The following is a 17,788-nucleotide window of genomic DNA, read 5'->3' on the forward strand; positions in this document are numbered from 1 at the left end:
GATTAGCTGAGGCCTCACTGAGACTGTATTGAAGCCCAGCTCCTCCTTATGTCCAATACTGTTTTCTTCCCTTTACCAGGTATTGATCCTGAGAATATTCTTTTCAAAATCTCTGAACATAAACCTCCACGTCAGAGTCTGCTTTCTGGGAACCAATGTGCAACTGTGATCATTTATAAGTTATTGAACTTCTTTGACCCTAAAAGAAGTTTCCTACAACAATGCCTATCTCATTTAAGGCTATTATCAGAACTAAATTAGATAATGTGTTGAATGACCTTAGCACAATGTCAGACACAGGTTAGACGCCCAATCTCTTAAATTCCTTTCTGTTCTCCAGCTAGTTTTCTTTCCTGTTAGTTAAGTCATTTTTCCCTAGACTATCACCTGTGCAACCACAGATAAGTTGGAGAATCTGAGATGTGAGAGAGTGTGAAAACTTTCATTTAGTTTGCCCAACCTCAGGCAAAACAGTCTCATTCTGGGACTATTATAAAGAAAGATGGCTTACAATACATTACCACATTCCTGAATAGGCTGGGCTATGGTTCCCAATGGCTACTGTCTGTACTAGTTTTTCCTGAATGCCAAGAAAATGCATGATAAACATTTTTTAAGTTAATGGTATCATGTTTGATTGATTAATGTACCATGTTTTAAAAAATTTTATTTTAATTCTAGTATAGTTAGCACATAGTGTAATAGGAGTTTCATATTTAACAGCTCCTTATATCACCCAGTGCTAATTACAAGTGTACTTCTTTATGTTTGTTTTTAGTGGTTTCATGTATTTTGGTGCTCCTATGCTGGGTGCATATATATTTACAACTGGGATGTCTTTTTATTAGATTGTCCCCTTCATTATTATATAGTGTCCTTCTTTGTCTTTTTTTTTTTTCTTCAGATTTTTAAAAAAATATTTATTTATTTATTTATTTGTTTGTTTGTTTGTTTGTTTGAGAGAGAGAAAGAGAGCACAAGTGGGGCGAGGGACAGAGGGAGAAGCAGAGTCCCCACTGAGCAGAGAGCAAGACACAGGCCTAATCTCAGGATACCAGGATCATGACCTGAGCCAAAGGCAGACACTTAACTATCACTCAGGTACCTCAGACTTTGTTTTAAAGTCTATTTTGTCCAATGTAAGTGTTGCTACTCTGGCTTTCTTTCTTTCTTTTTTAGATTTATTTATTTACTTTAGAGAGATGGAGTGCACTCATGCACATGAGAGAGTGTTCGGGTGGGGGTTGCAGAGGGTGGGAATCCCAAGCAGCGCCTCCACTGACCATGGAGTCTGACTAGGGGCTTGATCTCAGAACATGAGATCATGACCTGAGTTGAAACCAAGAGTTTGATACTTAACTGATTGAGTCATCCAGGTATCCTTCTGGCTTTCTTTTGGTATCTATTTGCATGATAAATGTCTTCCCATCCCCTCACTTTCAATCTGCAGGTGTCTTTAGGTCTGAAATACCCACCATTTGCTTCAACAGTGGATAGAACTGTAGAGTATTATGCTGAGTGAAATAAGTCAATTGGAGAAGGACAAACATTATATGGTTTCATTCATTCGGGGAATATAAAAAATAATGAAAGGGATTAAAGGGGAAAGGAGAGAAAATGAGTGGTAAATATCAGAGAGGGTGACAGAACATGAGAGACTTCTATCTCTGGGAAATGAACAAGGGGTACTGGAAGGGGAGGTGAGTAGGAGGATGGGGTGACTGGGTGACGGGCACTGAGGGAGGCACTTGACAGGATGAGCAATGGGTGTTATACTATATGTTGGCAAATCAAACTCAAATTAAAAAATAAACAAAAAAATGAAATGAGTCTTTTATAGGCAGCATAGAGATGGGTCTTGTTTTTTAATCCTTTTTGACACTATGTGTATTTTGATTGGAGCATTTAGTCCATTTACATTCAAAATAATTATTGATATATATGTATTTATTGCTATTAAGTTACTTGTTTTATGGTTGTTTTTGCAGTTTTTCTCTGATCCTTTCTTCTCTTGCTCTCTTTCATGGTTTGCTGGTTTTCTTTAGTGACATACTCGGATTCCTTATGCTTTATTTTTTCATATTTATTACTGTTTTCTGATTTGTGGTTACCATTTGGCTCATATATAACACCTTTTTCATATAGCAGTATATACTGAGCTGATGGTCACTTAATTTTGAACTCATTCTTTACTCCTCTCCCCTCCACATGTCAGATATTTGGTATCATATTTTATATCCTTTTATTTTGTGCCTCTCGACTGATTTTTTCAGATTTTTTTTGTGCTTCCTTTTTTTTCTTTTCTTTTCTTTTCTTTTTTTTTTTTTACTCTTACTTATAGTTACTGTTTTCCACCCACAAATTCCCTCTTTAACACTTCTTCTAGGGCTGGTGTACCGGTCATGAATTCTTTTAACTTTTATTTGTCTGGGAAGTACTTTATCTCTTCTACTCTGAATGATAGCTTTGCTGGATAGCGTATTCTTGGCGGCAATTTTCCCTTTTAGCACTTTGAATATATAGTGCCACTTTCTTCCAGCCTGCAAAGTTTCTGCTGAAAAATCAGCTGATTGACTTATAGGGTTTCCTTTGTATCTGTCTTCTTTTCTCTTGCAACCTTTCACATTCTTTCTTTATTATTATTTTTTGCCATTTTAATTACTGTTTGTCTTGGTGTGGACCTCCCTATGTTGAATTTGTTGAGGGGATCTCTGTGCCTCTTGAATCATGATCTGTGTTTCCCTCCCCAGATTCAGGAAGTTTTTAGTTCTTATTTCTCCAAATACATTTGGAGATAAAAATGTAATACATTTTTTGCCTCCTTTTCTCAATCCCTATAATATGAACATTATTATGCTTGATGGAGTCACTGAGTTCTCTTAAGTCTATTCTCATTATGCAGTATTTGTTGGTCTCTCATTGTTCAGCTTGATTGCTATGATACTTTAAATTCTCTATCAGGCCCATTACTTTTTCTGTTTCTCTTAGATCTCGTACTGTGATTTTGTTCAGTTCTTTCATTTGTAACATACTTATCTCCTCATTTTGTCTACCTCTCTGTGTCTGTTTCTCTGTGTCAGGAAAGTCAGCTACATCATCTGCTCTTGAAAGTAGTGGCTTTATGAAGAAGTCCTATAGTGCCCTGCAGTGCCATGTCTACTGTTCACCAGAACCTGGGACTTCAGGGGAGTCTCCTATGTGTATTGTTTACATCCTGCTGTTGTGTCTGTATTGTTTTTTCTTTCAGTCCAGACATCATCACTGTCTGTTTAGGCTGTGCTTTCTTTCTGTGGTGTTGACACCCATGCAGGCTAGCTCTCAAAGGGCATGATTGCAGGAGGTCTCAGAGGTGGGGCAGTGGTGTTAGCAAAATTTCCACTAAGCTACTAGTCCTAGATTCGAGTCCTTGCCCCTGAAGCATGGTGGCCCCTGGGGGCAAGGTATGCAGCAACAGTGTCTGTCGTGCTGAGCAGGGCTACACACTGGTTCAAGAAAATTTATTCTGTGCCCAGAGCCAAGGTCAGCAGGCTTGGAGTGGATGAGTCCTCAGAACTCCTGGCTGGGGTACACTGCTAGTAGCAAGTGTCTGTGCAGTGCCACCTCCCACAGATAGACCTGTGTTTATGCTGGGGAACAGGGGAGGAGAATAGCACCTGCCAGCTTCTTTGTTTCTAGAGAAGTCCTCCAACATGCTCATAAGTCCATGTAAACAAATCTCCCTCCCCTTTGCCTCAGGCATTGTGCAAACTGTCACTTCTATTTTGTCTCTCTTGGGCTGTTGTCATTTTAAGGGCAGGGATCTGGCTATCACTCATCCTCTAGCTTGCTAGTGCTGAGTCAGCTGACTTTAAAACTCCAGGCTCCAAGACCTGCTGCTTATACAAACTCAAAGAATTCAGGAGCACCTAGGTGGCTCAGTTGGTTAAGCATCTCCGTTTGGCTTAGATCATGATCCCAGCATCCTGGGATCAAACCCCACATCAGGCTCCTTGCTGAGCAAGGAGTCTGCTTCTCCCTCTCCTTCTGCCTGCTGCTTCCCCTTCTTGTGCTCTCTCTGTCAAATAAATTAATTAATTAAAAAAAAAAACTCACAGAATTCAGCCCTTCTGGTTTTTAAGACAGACATTATGGGGATTCGTCTTCCCAGTGTGGGCTCCCTGGTGCTTTCCCCTCTCTATGCCCATAGCTCCCTCTCTCTTATGAGGAGCTCCCAACCACTGTTTCTGCCCTTCCTAACTTCTCAGATGGCTTCTTCTTCTCAGTGGCTTCTTCTCTACATTTAGTTGTGGAGTTTGTTCTGCCAGGCTTTGGATCCCTCTCCAGTTTATTTACACTGATGTGAGTGATATCTAGTTGTAAATGTGGGATGGGGAAGCTTAGGATCCTCCTACTCTGCCATCTTCCCAAGCTCCCTCTCATTATTTATTTATTTATTTATTTATTTATTTATTTATTTATAAAAGATTTTATTTATTTATTCATGAGAGACACAGAGAGGGAGGGAGAGAGAGAGAGAGAGCAGAGACATAGGCAGAGGGAGAAGCAGGCTCCACGCAGGGAGCCCCACGTGGGCCTTGTTCCCAGGTCTTCAGGATCAGGCCCTGGGCCGAAGGCAGTGCTAAACTGCTGAGCCACCCAGGCTGCCCTCATTTTTTATTTAAATAGTCAACTTGAGAGAACACTATCATGCTTTGAGAGTCAGGTTTCTTTTTAAAGATTTTTACTCCTTTCTCCTCAAAAATATCAAACATCAAGAATATACTAAAGTGCTTCACCATGTAACCAATTGGATCATATATATGTAAAGCCAACAGTGTATATATATGATATAGTACTACTCATTGAAAATGGAAAGTCTGCGTTCTACATATTACTAGAGGGGTTTAACCCAGATAAGAGCAGCTGGAGTGATTGATTATTCACTTTGATAAACATTTATTAAGAATACCTCTGTGTTAGGCTTGGAAGATGTGGACATAATCCTCTGCCTTAAAACAAACAAACAAATAAAAACAACCCCCCAAACCTCATCCTTTAGTCCTTGGAGGTACTGGCTGTATAAGATTCTTTACTAGTGGAAAGGAGGATCTGAAATAAAATGCCATGTGATTTTTTTTTAAAGATTTTATTATTTATTCATGAGAGACACAAGGAGAGGCAGAAAAAGAAGCAGGCTCCCCACTGGGAGCCCAATGCGAGACTTGATCCCAGGACCCTGGGATCATGCCCTGAGCCTCAAGCAGACAGTCAGCTGCTGAGCCACCCAGGTGTCCTGATTTTTTTTTTACCATGATAGAAATCTATATGATGGTAAGAGTGTAGCTGATATAAATTGTTCATTATCCTACAGAATTCATTCTATCATTCTTCCTTTTAATAGTAAGCAAGATGGACATATGCTAACAATTTTAACTGGGCATATGTCCATCCAGATAGAAATACATTTCCCAGCCTTCATTGCTGTTATATGTGGCCACATGACTGCATTCTGATGGATGGTACATAAACAATAGTGATGTATGTGGTTTCTTGGTCACAGCTTAAAAGAAAGCATCCTTAAATGAAAGTTCTTTGCCACCAATATCTATCCTTTACACAGCTGGCTGGGAAATGACCTATCCAAATATGGAATCTATATTTTGAGAATGTAAGAGTACCTATGAACCACTACTGCTGGAATATAACATAAGGAAAAGTTTTTTCCTAACTAAGTTTTTTCCTAAATAAGAAGTTCTTATTTGAGCCCCTATATTTTAGGTTCTCTTTATTATAGAAACTTAGTCTATACCCTGACTTAATTAAATGTATTATCTCATTTAATCCTTATAATTATTATGTGAGGTATTTGTTTGTATCCTCATTTATAGATTAAGAAACTGATCCAGAGATTAATTCACTGAAGCAAGTGGCACAACTGGAACTCATGTCCAGATAATCTTTATTCAAGTCTAATTCTTTTCTCCAAATGGATTTGGTTATAGGAGAAAACTAAAACTTTTTTCTCATAGAAAACAAAAGGCCATGGAGATATTGTCCTTAAGTTCATAAAATCAATTAATAATAGTCTGCACTGGTCTTGCTTATCAAACCTTGCCTTTAAGAACTGGGGGCTTCTTTGAAGATTGAAACCAGAAGAATTAAAGTTAATAAAAAGAAGAGTTGTTCTATTTTACAAAGAAAGTCAACTAAGGTTGACTACTGCAAGAAGGCGTAAAACTGAAAATATAAATTAGCAGAAGGTGGTTTAGGTTATTCATTCATGATAGACTTAGAATAGGGAAATTTTGTGTGTTTGAGTACATCCTTAACTTGTGATTTTTAAGTTTTAAAGAAAAACTCTGCCTTCCAACCAAGTTCTCCTTAGGGCCTCTCTCTGCCAGAAATCTCAGATGGACTGGCTGGCACAGCATGCCATTCCTTAAATTCTCATGCTGGTGATAGCACAGCACACCAAGCTGTGAGCAGCTTTGCTGCCAACAACTTCAATGAAGAAGAAGCAGACCATATGCTAAGATATGACCTCTGTAAATGTCCTTAAATTCACAGTGATGAACAAGCAGGTGCTTAATAACCACATTTTAAAATTATGTCACAGTTTTGGGTTTGGAAGAGCATCAATCCATCCTGTATTCACAACCAGAAGACTTTGAATTTGCTGCTCTTAGAAGTTTCCTTTTGTGAGGACCCTTAGAATGAAGGTATGACATAAGTTAGTTTTTTGTCTTTGAGAGGGGCCATCTTCCCTTATGTGTGGCCTCAAGTGATCTGTATCATTTCCTTTTCTTCTGACAAGGGTGTTTTGGTGCAATAAAGTATGAGAAACACTGGTTGATTGGGCCCTTTTTCATCTTCTTACCTTTTCTGCATCTTCTACACTCCACTTGAAACTGCTCTCTTTAACAGCATTGGTGGCTTCTTGTGTGCCTAATCCAAAGACTTATTTTCTGACTTTAGTCCTCAGGAGTAATTGACATTACTGAAAACCCTTTCCTTCTACTCTCCCCTAAAACTTCCTGGCCTGTTCAAGTTACTAGGCACCTATGACTATAACCTAATTCTCCTCCTTATTCCCACTCCTTCTTTGTTTTCTTAACTAGCATTTCCTGAAGATTTGTAATATCTCAATTCAACTGGGAAATATGTTGAACAATTACTGTGTGCTCTGCACTGTGCTAGGCTCTGAGAATATAGACATAAGTAAAATTCAATCCTTGTATTTAAGGAGCTCATGGTCTTGTGGTCTGAGACCACAGATCATTAATTATAATTGAGGATAATTGGGATGCATGGGTGGGCTCAGCAGTTGGGTGTCTGCCGTTGGCTCAGGGCGTGATCCTGGGGTCCCAGGATCAAGTCCCGCATCGGGCTCCCTGCATGGAGCCTGCTTCTCTCCCTGCCTCTCTGTGTGTGTGTCTCTCATGAATAAATAAATAAAATCTTTTTAAAAGTTCAGGATAATAAGTACTTCCAAAAATGAGCAGTGGATGGTAAGAGAGGAGAAAGAGGCCAGGGCAGTATATCTAGAGGAATACTTAAAGAGTACTCACTCCAGGCAGTTATGGAATCCAATGAGGATGTTCCAGCAAAGAGAAGAGCCTGGTTAAAAGGTAAGAGGTATGAGGGATCAAGGTACAATCTGGGATCTGTAAATAACTTGCTTTATCATATGAATAAATGGCAAACATAAGCTGAACAAGTAAGCTGAGGGTGCATCATTTTTTAAAAAAAGATTTTATTTATTTATTCATGAGAGACATAGGCAGAGAGAGACATCTGCAAGGAGCCTGATGCAAGACTTGATCCTGATCCCAGGAGCCCGGGATCACAACCTGAGTTGAAGGCAGACATTCAACCACTGAGCCACCCAGGAGACCCCTAAGGGTGCAACATAAAGAGCCTTATACACCTTGTTAAGGAGTTAGTCTTTATTCTAAAATGTCTTTAGGGAGTTATAAACAGCAGAGGAAAATGGGTGACAGATTTGTTTTGGAAATACTCTCATGGTAGTGGTGATAAAGGTGGTTATCTTAAAGCCAGGAAACCAGTTAAGAGGCCTTTGCAAAATCTAGATGAAAAATGTGAGCCCCTAGTTAGAAAAGAAAGTTATTTCTGTGGTAGGATTGACAGAGGTGAGTGGCTGATTAGATGTGAATGGTGAGGAGGTTGCAGCACTGGAAGACAAAGCCTAAGGTATTATGTAGATTTCTGGATTATGTGAATAGGTTATGTGCATTTATCTGAAATAGGGTCTTGAGGAGGAAACCCAGGTTGGGATGGGGCAGCAGGGCAGGGGGCAGGAATGAAGAGTTCAGTTCTGGGCCTAATCAAATGGAGATGTCCGGAAGACAGATGAACATAGGGATAAACAGGCTTGCTCAGGGGGGCACCAACCTCGTTGATGCTCTTCTTTTGGAGCACTCCAAGCCATGGATACCTGATTGGACTTTTATATAGAATAATGACTGTGGAACAGATTAAAATAACACCCGAATCCATTTATAAATCTTATCCTCATAAAAACTCTGTCATTCAACATCTCTTTCCTTTCTCCCCCCTATTTTCTCCAGGACTCTGAAGGGGAAGTTGTGGGAGGTTGATAATGGCCCCTCAAAGATGTCCATGTCCTAATCCCAAAAACCTGTGAGTATGCTACTTTACATGGCAAAAGAGATTTTGAGATGAGGAGATTGTCCTGCATTATCCGACTGACCCAATATAATCACAAGTGTCCTTATAAGAAGGAGGTAGGAGAGACAGACAGAATCAGAAGAGATATGATGAGGGATGCAGTAGTCAAGATGATGCAGGGCCATAAGACAAGGAATACAAGTGGTGTGTTGAAACTGGAAAAGGGAAAGGAATGGATTCTTCACTAGAGCTTCCAGAAGGAACCAGATCTGCCAACACTTTGACTTCACTGAATTTGGACTTTGGACCTCTAGAACAGAAAGATAATAAATGTATGTTGTTTTAAGCCACCAAATTTGTGGCAATCTGTCATGGCAGCAATAGGAAACGAACACAGAAATGTAGCAAGAATTGACGCTAGAGGGCAACATAATGACCTTTGATGTTGGCACAATGAAACCTCAAACCTGCCTCATAGTGCTAGATTACAACAGCCTGAAAGGCCCCAGAGCCCAAGTTTATTATTTCTTGGTTGGATACCAGTAACCAATGCCACGATTACCCAAGCAATTATACTTTATTGTCATCTCTTTTGCTAAACCAGTAGTTTCCAGACATTATGCACTGGGAGGTGATTGCTAGGCTCCACCTTCAGAGTTTGAGATTCAGTAGGCTTCATGTAGGGCCTTTCTAATGCTGTTGAAAGCTGTTGGCCTAGGGACTACAACTCTGAGAACTACTATGAGTGTGTGTGTGTGTGTGTGTGTGTATAAATCTCCTTTTGCTCAGTCTCAGTTGCTATATCAGTTCTTTCTCCTCTCTTTATTAGGTTGTCAATTATCTTAGATTTCATTATTCTTCTTTATATCTTCAGAGTTTAGCAATGTGCCTAACCAAGTAGACATTTAATAAATGCTTATTGATTCCCTATGTAGTGCTGCCCCACTTCTGTTCCCTAAAAGTTAAGGAACCATCTCCTTTCAGCAAAAGATTCTACTGCACAAAGCATTCTTTGAGATGTAGGATTTTTTACAGCCACAACAAATTTCACTGAGATATAAGCAGTTGCACACTATTCCCAATGAATTGTGCATGGTCCACTCTGTGTGTGTGTGTGGTTTTTTTGTTTGTTTGTTTGTTTGTTTGTTTGTTTTTTATATGTCTGGAAGACTAAGTTAATTATCCTTTGGTTTTGGCAACTTCTCAATAAGAGATCTGTCCATTGTAATACTATCACAAGGCATTTGGTAACATAAAGAAGAGCAAAATTATGTAAGAAGAATAAACATTTTTGCCCCACTGGGGGCAGGAAAGAGGTGAGAAGAAAGCCACATTAGTAGTTGAAAATGTTCTTTCTCAAGAGAGCTTTTAGGGGAAACAGTGTTGGTTTATACCAGTTAATACTGGATTCACAGACATAATGCAGTTTTGTTTTAGCTTAGCCTTTCCCCCGACAGCTCAAAGCTTGACTCTGCCCTAGAACCATTTTCTAGCCTGATGTGACTCCCCACTTGAGTTCTGAAGAAAAGAGGCTCTCAAAGCAGGTTTTTAAATCTTTTCATAACGTATTTAGATTTCTTGTGTTAAGGTATCTAGAGACCCTCATGTACAAGATTCTTCAAATATTCTTTCTAGTTAGTTGCCTTGAAAACTATAACTAGCCATTAGAAAATGAACATTATATCCCATAAAATAGTAAAGTGTAATGACAGTTTTCTTTTGTTATGTAATCCATAGTGATTTATCATTTAGAATAAAGCTGCATGGTTATAAGGCACATACTTAAACGTGACTGACCAGATTGCACCCATCTAACTTTGCCTCCACTGAACCCAAACGCATCTTCAGAATCCTTCTCAACACATTACAGAGTCCTAGGACTCTAGAGTTGGAGCTGGGTTTGAATATACCCTACTCTAGTTACTAGAGATAAGGACTTGGACAAGGTACTAATCTTTAAGCCTTAGTGTTAGTAAATAGGAGTAAAAATAGTGCCTATCTCACAGAGCTCTAGTGAGCCTAAATGAGAATATGCACACACATTTGTTAGCACAGGCCTGGCACAAAGAGCTCCATAATATTAGCTGTTCTTCTCATTATTATCAATAGCTTTTGAAGAATGGGCAAAGGATAGAATTATCCTTGCCCATCATGCTTAGATCATATCTGGGCAGAGTCTTTATTTGTAGATTTCAAAGTTACTTAATTAACCAGACTCTGTCTTTTTTTGGCATGACAACACATTTGAGTGAGCACCCAATCACATACCCAACTGGGGTACAGCTCTTTGACTCTAAGCTCAGTTTTCCATGCAACCTCTCATCTCCTCCCAACCATCCTGCTCAAATCATATTTCAGACATTGGGGAGCCTGATGTTACTGTTGTCTTATCCTTTTAGCTCTTAGAAGGCCTAGACCAGAACTGAGTTTCATACAACTTACCACCTGCTCCTGTCTCTCACTAGAGTTTAAAGTTTTTGAATTCAACAGTTACTATTCCATTCAACTTCCCAGGCATATCTTAAACCCATCCATTTTTCTCCATACACATGCTGCTACTCTTCTATTTAAACACACCATTATCTCTTGCCTGAATTTCTGAAATAGCCTCCTACGTGGGCTTTCTCCTTTCACTTTTCCCTCCCTTCCAACCAATCTCCATCTTGGCCAGTTAGATATTTTAAAAATGTAATCCTGATCATGATCCCTGCTTAAAATTCTTCAATACCTTCCTAGGTTCTTGTAATAAAATATAAAATCAAGGACCAGCCCTACATGGCCTTTTTTGAATTTGCCTCTGCTTATTTCTCTATCCCCATCATCTCATACCCTCTCCTCCTCTCTTTCTACATCACAGCTAAACTGACATTTTTCAGATCCTCAATGAGCCAACCTCCTTCCTTTCTCAGTGCCTTTGCACATTCTTTTTCTTTTGCCTGAATGCTATTCCCCCAACTCTTAATCTGCTTGATTCTGGTTTTCCTGATAGGTTTCAATTCAGCTGTTCCTTCCTCAGAGTCTTTACTCATTCGCATTGCTTAATATGAGTTCTATCCCCATCTGTTATTTTTGCCAGACTACTTGTATTTTTTTTCCACAGAGCTTAGCGCAGTTTGTAATTCTACACATAACTCTACATTGACTTGTCCAGTATTTTTCTCCCCTTCTATGCTGTGTGATGTTTGTGTGTTTAAGCAGTTTCCTAGCCCAGGAAAAATTCTAAGCAGGTTCTGGTTATCCTGACAAATACAAGAGTAAGACCTTTCCCTCCTATACTGTCATACTGCTATGGCAAATTGTAAGGGCCTCACCCTCCCTTTGGGGGTGGGTGCTGTGTCCTGGTATTTTGCAATGGAGTGCCTGTCCTCATGGGGTAAGCTGGCTAAGGAGTGAACCAAGTCCAGGGAGATGAGTGTTGCTTGAGCTGGAGAGTTGCTTGAAATATTTTCAGAGTTGGCAAAACCTTCTGTAACAAACTGCAATATTTTTATGGCTTAATGCAATAAATAAGTAAAAATTAACTTCTTCTCACACGAGAACCCAGTCAGAGTGATTATTTTATGTGCTCTCTTCCAAGCAGGGACCCAGGACACAGGCCCTTTCCATCTTTTGGCTCTGCCATGCCCTAGGGCCTTGGAGCCCATCATTTATATTTGACACAACAGGAAAGAGGGAACATAGAGGATTGCATTGGAAGTATTTATGAACAGGATAGGAAGTGGTGAATATCACTTCCTCCCACATTCCATTGGCTAGAACTCATAGGTTTGCGATATGATTTCATATAACTGCAAGGGAGGCTGGGAAGTAGAGCCTAACTATATACCCAGGAAGAAAAGGCAAGCATGAAGTTTGGGTAGCTGGAGAAAGAATGGCTGATATGGGCCCTAGTGGGTGATAGGTGGTGTTGGCAAATGCACCCTTGGATACCATCTGATTCAAGGGTGTCCACAAATTCTCTTCAATGTGGCTTTTGGCCAACACAGTTTGTTTTCATTCATGGCCCCTTCAGGTCTGATTCTCTCTCCGATCCTCACTGACCTGTATGGCAATTCCCTTGCCTACCATCTTTCTTCTCCCTTTCAGCTCCAAGGAATTTTTTGTATCATATTAGGGTATCTGTGTGGGGTGAAGTTCATGCTAACATTTGCTCTAGTGACACTTATATTCCTATAACTACAGGAAGTCTCTCCTTTTTTCTCCATCTTCTGCTTATTTTCTCTCCCCTGAGGCAAGGAGCATAGTCTAGCTACCTGAGTGGGAGCAGGGAGAGAAAAAAGTAAGTACTGTGAGAAAATAACATTGGTTACTATTTCAAAAACATTATCCTACAACAAATACAAGCTGAGTGAGGGTAGAGACTGTGTCTATATATATACCACAATATCTCCAGAATCCAGCAAAGGGACTCAAGAAATATTTACTGAATAAATAAATAAATAAATGCATGAATAAGTACATGAGTGTTGCAAGAATCAGCATTCCTCACAGATAATCTCTTGCATCCTGATTCTTCCACACCTTCCAAGGCTTATCAAAGGAGTATGAGTGGTGGTCTTGTGGCTTCCACAGGGAGACCAGAGAGAGTTATAGCGATGGTGCCCTGGGCTCTGCAAGTTTGACATTGTCTTAAACTTTTATACACATACATACATATTGCCATATACACTTAGATAGAAAAATATTCCAAGAAAACAGCACAGGGTACAATAATAAAGAGAAGAGGGATAAAAACACCCGGTGCCTGGCACATAGGAACCCTATAAATGTTTATTGAATGAGAGAAAGGAAGAAATGCCCGGTTTTCCCTATTCAGAGACTGAAATGGGCAATTCATGGACTTGCATTGAATTCCAACATTTTTTTCCTTAAAGGTTTACTGAAGAGAGCTATGCTGTAGGCTGGTTATAATGTAACTCTTGTCCCTTAGCAACAGTCTAGGTTTGTTTTTCTAGCTGATCTAAGTCAACGACTGTGTGAGTGCTATTAAATGCTGGGGGAGAACTAACTCTCATGGCAGGGAGAGGCAGAACCAGGAGGTCCTGAGGTTCCCATCCAACACTGATAAGGAACGTGATGTGGCTTGAGATGGATTGTTTAAAAAAAATTTTTTTTTAAAATTTTAGAGAGAGAACATGAATGGAGGGGGAGCAGGCAGCAAAGGGAGAGGAAGAATCCCAAGCAGATTCTGCACCAAACCCAGAGCCTGACACAGGGCTCAACCCCAGAACCCTGAAACCATGACCTCAGCCGAAATCAGAATTGCATGCCTAACCAACTGTGCTACCCCGGGCATCCTGTGACATGGACTGTTTATCACTGGCTCTTTTAATGATATTTTTGAAGAGAGCAAAATTCAATGAAAATTTTTTCCTTTTTTTTTGAAACCTCTCATCAACATTTGTGGCAAACACTACAGGCTGCCCTTGCCAACTCTCCTATCAGTCCCTTTCTTTCTGGCCTATGTCTATTATATGGGCTGAAGAAAAAATATGCCATTCCCCAACTCCCTTGCAGCCAAAGAGGCCATCTGACCCAATTCTGGATCCAGAGACAGAAGTTACCCCCTACTTTCCCTTCTTTTCTATCCCGAATGAACAAGATGGCAGCAGCTGCAGCTACCATTTGTGGCCATGAGGGAGAGGTCAAGAGACCCACGGAGATGTTGGCTCTGGCATTGTTGAGCCACTGAACCAATGCAAGCAAACACCTGTCTTCAGACTTTCTTTTATGTGGGGAAAAATGAACCCCTCTTTGTCTATGGTACTGAAATGAAGAATTCTGTCACTTGCAGCCTAAAATATCCCTTACTGACATCCCTCTCTTTCTTTTATTTTTCTCTTTATCCAGAAAAAAGTAAATCAGCTATATTCAAAAAATATGAAAAATTTCCACAAAATATTAAAATAAGCTTTTAAAATATGGAATTGTAGGATAGGCAAAGCAATTTGGAAAAGAACAAAGTTGGAGGACTGACTGCCTGATATTAAGACTTACTCTAAAAGCAAAGCATTTATAGTCTTTACAAATCAAGACAGTGTGTTATTGGCAAACAGACACATAATCAATGAAACACATTACAGCATCCAGAAAAGATGGAATTGCAAAATATTCATCACTGCAGAGCATTTCCCAACATAGGAAATATTCAACAATTCCAATTACCTCTTCTGTTTACAGTTGCAAGTCAGCTCAATTCCCAGTGATTTAGGCTAAGTTAAATTGTAATAATAATGAATATGTTTAAAACTAAATTCTACATTAGCCTTTCCTTGGCTAGGCTACACATCTTCAATTTCAGTTCTTCTTGCTATGCCCTTCTGATCCCCCTGAAGTTTTAGGAAGACTCCTTTGACCTTCAAGTAAGCTAGTCCAGGCACTGTCAATATACCACTTCTAGTCTGAAGCAGCTGAAAAGATTGTTTTTCCTGATGCTTGTGCCTTCCTTTTCCTGCATTTACTGATTTTCTTTCTCAGACACATCATCCTTCTCCCTCCCTCAGTTGTCTTTGGTTCTATAGTTTCCTTCTATCTTATTTATTTCCTTAAACTGTGAGTCAGTTTAAATCTCCAGCGGGTTGCCTTTTTCACAAGGTCCGTTCCTTCAACACAACAGAGGCCTTGTTGGCTACATGTCTAGAGAACTCTTTCCCCACATCTTGGCATGTCCCAACCCCCGTTTGGACATTAAGGTCTCTACCCAAATGTCTTTTTAAGCAAGTCTTCCTGGCTATCTACCTCTCCACCCTGATCATTTCTAAATTCCCAGTTTTTCAGCTTTCTTCAAAGCTTAATCAGTCTCCAGCTATCTTGTTCATTACCCTGCTTGCTTTATTATTTTCCACTGGTAGCATTTCTACACATTAATAACAAAGTTATTAAGACAAATTAAGAAAAACAATTCCATCTACAATTGCACTGAATAGAATAAAATACCTAGGAATAAATTTAACCTAGGTAAGAGGTGAAAGATCTGTACTCTGAAAACTATAAAACACTGATGAAAGAAATTGAAGATGACACATACAGATGGAAAGATATTCTATGGTCATCGATTGGAAGAGTTAATATAGTTAAAGTATCCATCTTACCCAAAGCAATCTACAAATTCAATGTAATCCCTATCAGAATAGCAATAGGATTTTTCACCGAACTAGAACAAATAATGCTAGAATATGTATGGAACCACAAAGGTCCCTAAATAGCCAAAGCAAACTTGAGAAAGAAAAATAAATCTGGAATATCACAATTCCAGATTTCAGGATATACTATGAAGCTGTAGTAATCAAAACAGTATGGTACTGGCACAGAAATATACACATAGCTTAATGGAATAGAATTGAGAGCCCAGAGATAAACTCATGATTATGTGGCCATTAATCTATGAAAAAAGAGGCAAGAATATACAATGGAGAAAAGATAATCTCTTCAATAAATGATGTTGGGAAAACTGGACAGCTACATGCCAAAGAATGAAACTGACTGGACCACTTTCTTTCACAATATACAAAAATAAAGTCAACATGGATTGAAAAACTAAATGTGAGACCCTAAACTGTAAAAATCCTAGATACAAGTAGTAATGTCTCTGACATCAGCCTTAGCAACATTTGTCTAGCTAGACAAGCAAGGGAAACAAAAGCAAAAATAAACTATTGGGACTACATCAAACTAAAAGCTAAACTCTGGGGACTACATCAAACTTTGCGGCACAGCAAAGAAAGCAATCAACAACACAAAAAGGCAGCCTATGTAATGAGAGAAGATATTTGTAAATGATAGTAATTTCCATCTCCCTTTGTTTAAGCTCTAAAGGACCTTATCTGCTAAAATATGACATTTTTCTTTGGTTTACAATAAAATGAAGTAGCCTGAGAGGAAAGTCTGTAAGGAGAGTGTCCTTGTTTCTTCAGAATAATCCAGGTTATTTCCATGTCATTATTTATAGCATCCCCTTTCATTCTCAAAACCATGCCTGGTGGATTGTGAGAATACCTTTCTCTGAGTCTCTTGTCTTTGGTGCTAAGTACTAAGAATTATAGCCTTATGTGATCAGTGCTCTTTTTAACCATACCTTTCTGATACAGTGAATCTCTCAGCCTCAATATAAATTTGATTTTAAAACAGGGATGAACATGGGGTAAACAAACAAACAACTACGAATGACAGCCATGTCAGTTAATATACAATTATTCCTCTGCTATAAAGATGTATTTCAAAATCAAAACCACAATGAGATACCACCTCACACCTGTGAGAATGGCTAAAGTTAACAACACAAGAAACAATCGGTACTGGCAACGATGTGGAGAAAGGGAACCCTCTTGCACTGTTGGTGGGAATGCAAACTAGTGCAAGCACTCTGGAGAACAGTATGGAGTTTCCTAAAAAATTAAAAATAGAACTACTCTATGATCTAGCAATTTCCCTACAGATATTTATCCAAAGGATACAAAAATACAGATTTAAAGGGATATAATGTTTATAGCAGCATTATCAACAGTAGCCAAACTATAGAGAGAGCCCAAATGTCCATTGACAGATGAATGGATAAAGAAAATGTGGTATAGGTATACAATGGAATATTGCACAGCCATCAAGAAGAATGAAATCTTGCCATTTGCAATGACGTGGATAGAGCTAGAGTATATTATGCCAAGAGAAATAAGTCAGTTAGATAAAGACAAATACGATTTGATCTCACTCCTATGTGGAATTTAAGAAAGAAAACAGATGAGGAAATGGGAAGGGGGAAAAGAAAAAGGAAGAGAGCAAAACAAGCCATAAGAGACTCTTAAAAATAGAGAACAAACTGAGGGTTGATGGAGGGATATAGGTGGCAGACGGGCTATGTATGTGATGGGTATTAAAGGGGGCACTTATTATGATGAGCACTGGATGTTGTATGCAAGTGATGAGCCACTGAATTCTATTCCAGAAGCCAATATTGTACTGTATGTTAGCTAAGTAAAATTTAAATTTTTAAAAAAGATTTTATTTATCCATGAGAGACACAGAGAGAGAGAGAGAGGCAGAGACACAGGCAGAGGAAGAAGCAGGCTCCTGGCAGGGAGCCCAATGAGGGACTCGATCCCCGGACCTGGGATCATGCCCTGAGCCAAAGACAGATGCTCAACCACTGAGCCACTTAGGTGTCCCA

Source organism: Canis lupus, chromosome 23 (assembly GCF_011100685.1).
Source record: "Canis lupus familiaris isolate Mischka breed German Shepherd chromosome 23, alternate assembly UU_Cfam_GSD_1.0, whole genome shotgun sequence".
In the NCBI taxonomy this organism is placed as follows: Eukaryota; Metazoa; Chordata; class Mammalia; order Carnivora; family Canidae; genus Canis; species Canis lupus.